This window comes from Hibiscus syriacus, unplaced genomic scaffold, assembly GCF_006381635.1.
Source record: "Hibiscus syriacus cultivar Baekdansim isolate YM2019G1 unplaced genomic scaffold, ASM638163v2 tig00110234_pilon, whole genome shotgun sequence".
NCBI classification, from domain to species: Eukaryota; Viridiplantae; Streptophyta; class Magnoliopsida; order Malvales; family Malvaceae; genus Hibiscus; species Hibiscus syriacus.
This window is the reverse complement of record NW_024062639.1, coordinates 178,669-182,812: the sequence shown is the minus strand read 5'-3', so window position 1 is coordinate 182,812 and position 4,144 is coordinate 178,669. Positions and strand designations below refer to the sequence as shown.

The 4,144-nt window shown below is 38.9% G+C and overlaps 1 pseudogene; it reads left to right on the top strand.

Moving 5' to 3' along the window:
• Positions 1-2,431, top strand: LOC120114530 (annotated as a pseudogene).
• The last annotated feature ends 1,713 nt before the right edge of the window (positions 2,432-4,144 follow it).

Here is a 4,144-nt window from a genome sequence, read left to right as displayed (position 1 = left end):
ATGCAGTATTCTGGGATTGATATTTGTGGCCAGGATAGTAAAAGGCATTGTGGGGAATTGCAGTTTGTTTCATCCTCACTTTATGATGTTACTGCAGCAAGTTCTTGGACGAATAGGCCGCAATTAGAGCATTGTAGCAGTATCCAAGGGCTATCTTTAACTCTTTCTTCGAATCCTTCGTCCGAAATTTGTGGTGCGGGTCAATTCACAGAGGATCAGTGTGGTTCTCATGCCTTTATGGAAGCTCATCAAGATTCAAAAGCTTTAAAGCCTGGCCATTTGTATCCCATGCAGAAGCCGTCTATAATCAGTAAAGGTAGAGGGAATTCAACTTACGTTCACCCCCTTGGTCCATTCACAGGATATGCAACTATTCTCAGAATTCAAGGTTTCTTAAACCAGCACAGGAACTATTGGATCAATACTGCCGTGTGACCAACTCAAAGCTTGGTAAAGTTTACGAGACATCCGATGGGGTCTCCAATGGCATCTGTGTCTCAGCATCGGTTGCTGTCGCCGATGCAGTTGATACGGAGGATGGAGCTATTAAGGGAAATAACTCGTGGGGTTCGGCCTCTGGTCTTTGCACTTCTAATGAAATTAGCTCAGTTAATGTTGGCGTTGGGTGCAGCTCTTGTAGGCCTGAGTACCAACAAAAGAAGACAAAGCTTTTATATTTGCAGGACGAGGTTGGTTATCATTTTTCTTCTCATTTTCACACATTTAAGTTTATATGCATTTTTATTAATGAAAGTTCATGAAGAACTATCACATAAGTTATTTTGATGTCATTTTAACATTAATTAAGGCTTTGGTTATATTAACAGTGCGGACCACACTTTCAAAATCAAAGCTACTTTATTTAAAATTTTCAACCCCAATAAGTTTTCCTCTTGCCTTGGATGAAGGCCCATTGTAGGTTGATAGGCTATGCATACCTGTATTACTAATTATTTTCCTAACTTGACCGACTTCTTTGATCAAAAAAGTGAATACTACAGTGCAATCGCTTTCTCCCATCGCTTCTTGTTGTGAACCATTATTGTTTCTGACCTAATCCTAATAGAATCAATCTTCATCGAGATAATTTATGGTTCTTTGTTCTATGCCGTGCCATTGAAAGGTTTGCAGGCGATACAAGCTATATTATCAGCAGATGCAATGGTTTCGTCTTTCGAATCTGTAGCTTGTCTAAGTGCTGCAACTCCATACATTTCCCTGGCACTTAAGACCGTAGAAAGGAACTTTCGGTGTCTAAGGAATGCTATATCGGACCATGTCGAGCTCTTATCTAGGGCCCTTGGGGAGGATTTACTGTCCCCAACTACCGGTGCTGGCAGTAGCAAAGGTGATATAAAATATCTTGGATGAAATACGGTGTTCAGAAATCTGGTGGGGTTAACGTGGGCTTCCTTGAACCCCAACAACAAGGCTGGAGGGTCCAGAGGCCTACCGGAACGTGCAGTGGCAATTCTTAGAGCTTGGCTCTTTGAGCATTTTCTTCATCCGTAAGTCAACTTGTCTTCCTTACCAATTCATTATGTCCTTTCTGATATAATTTGGTGTGAATTTGTGTATCTACTTTTCTTATAGGTACCCCACAGACACGGATAAGCACATGTTGGCCATTCGAACCGGTCTTTCTCGAAACCAGGTGAGTTCATTGCTTCCTGTTTTGTGGTTTTAAGTATCTGGTCTAACAAATTTGTGTGGTTGAATTGGAATGTAGCACAGTTAAGTGCTTGATTGGCTTGTTTTCATGATGTCAACAATTTGATTTCTGAATGCAGGTTTCTAACTGGTTCATAAACGCTCGAGTTCGTGTTTGGAAACCGATGGTTGAAGAAATACACATGCTTGAGAAAGGCTTGGAAGCAATCAATCAGAACTCTAGTAGAACTGATGCAAAATCTACTACTTCCATAACCATTCGACCCAATGAAGACCAATCTATCAGCAGCTCATGTATATACACAACGTCCGACAAACAATTGACCTGCTCAGATATGGCTGTTGAATGCCGGTATCACGAGAAACACTTGAGTATGGATTTCGGTATCTCATCAAGCATGGACGGCTCATTGATAAGTTTTACACCTCACGAGCAAAGCAGGCTTGAGATGAGGGGACTTGGAGCTGTTTCACTTACCTTGGGTCTCGAGCATGGAGTAGAAAGTGCGGAAGTATTCCAACAGCATCAGCAACAATATCAGCCACATGAGTACCAACTTCAGGGACAGTTCAGAGGCCAAGTGATTCACGACTTTGTCGGTTGAGCTTATGTTCGATCGTACTGAAGTTAAAACGAGTGGAATGGTCAGCTAGCCTAGCTATTGCTTATAATAAATTTTCAAAATATGGGTAAATTGGCTAATACACGGTTGCAGGCCACCTGCACTGATTCACGGTTGAATGGACGAGATGGCATCTACACTGATACTTTCACTTGTAGTAAGCAAGCAGAGCAATCACGTTGATATTGTTATGGTGCTTTAGTACGTTTTGTACAACTGTTTTTAATGTAGTTGAGGGAAGAGGCTTGGATTTGTGTTGGTAGGAAATTGACATCCTTAGATACCCCGAAACTATAAATTCTCAATATGAATTCAAGCTACACGTACTATTACAACAGATATACGTTGCAACTAAAACCAATTCAAGCTACACGTACAACGGTACACAAAATAACTATATCATAAATATGATTAGATATAGAAAAACCAATTGAACATGCAGATAACCGGTTCATTACCATATTCTCCATCGCCACCAGGGTAGTTGTTAAGAATCCTCCCTGGGAATGTAATGGTGGTTGTTCACACTGCTCTCTTTAGGGTACCACTTTCGGCATCACCGAGCAGCCGCAGGCCGTTGTCACGGTGTGTTCATGCTTCCGTACATCCTATTTATAACTTTTTCTGTCAAGCAGGAACACGCCATCATCAACATGCTAAAGCAAGAGCCACAAGCCTCATCCCATTAGTTGCTTTCACCTGTGTAAAAATAACCAAATAAGCTTAGCAAACGAATCAAGTATGAGTAGCAAAGCAATACCTTGTACGAGGAGAAAGGATAGAGTTATTGTCATTGATATTAATCGTAGAGAAATGACATAAATTTGGTGATGGGATTTCCACCAGGTGAGGCAAGATTAAGGAGGACGACCTATTTGTTTCACACTCTGTTTTGAAAACCGGACCGATCGTTCAACCGGGAACCGTTGCTTAGTCCAGTTCAATCTAAACCGGTTGAACCGTTATTAGTGAACCGGCCAGAACCGCTGAACCGTTCGAACCGGACCGGCTGAAAACCGGAAAAAATCGGGATTTTTGTTTTTTTAAAAAAAAATTAAACCAAACAACGTCGTTTGTTAAACGAGCCAAGTCGAACTCGAGTATTGCTGAGCTCGACTCGAACTTGAAAACTTTAAAAGTAAGCTCAACTCAACTCAAACTCACAAGCTAAAAATTATCAAGTTCAACTCAAACTTCGAAATATAATATTGAAACTTGAACTCAAAAAGGTTTGAACTCAAAAAAAAATTAGAAACTCGATTGAAGCCTAAAATTCGAGCTTAATTGAAGTGAAAGAATAGTTCACTCAATGCTCACCAAAAGGCTCCATGATTTGAATGCCAAATTACCTCTATTATTTATAGAAGTTAGTTGTGATGCGCTTCTATGTTTCTTAGCAATGTGAGATTGTTTTGTTCTCATATTTTTACTTTAGACTTTTGGGATGCTCTTCTATGTTTCTTAGCCATATGAGATTGTTTTTTTTTAAAAAAAATTAAACCAAACAATATCATTTTGTTATGATTTTTTTAACCCAAAATTTATTTTTTTAATTATAGTTATATAATTATATTTATTATTTAATATGTTTTACCTTAAATATTATGTTGTAGTTAATTTGAAATTTATTCAGGTTAGTTTCTTGGATTGAATTTTATATATTTGTTATATCTCCGGAGAAGATCTACTGATCTACTGTCTACGAATATTATTTATTTTGCGCCAGTCAAGAGTCTTAGATAAAATTTTTGTCCACCAGAATTATTGAAGGGTTTCATGACCTTTGAGAACGAAAATTCTTTGATAAGCTACTTGTTCTTAGACAAAACCTCTAATAATTTCGTATGATT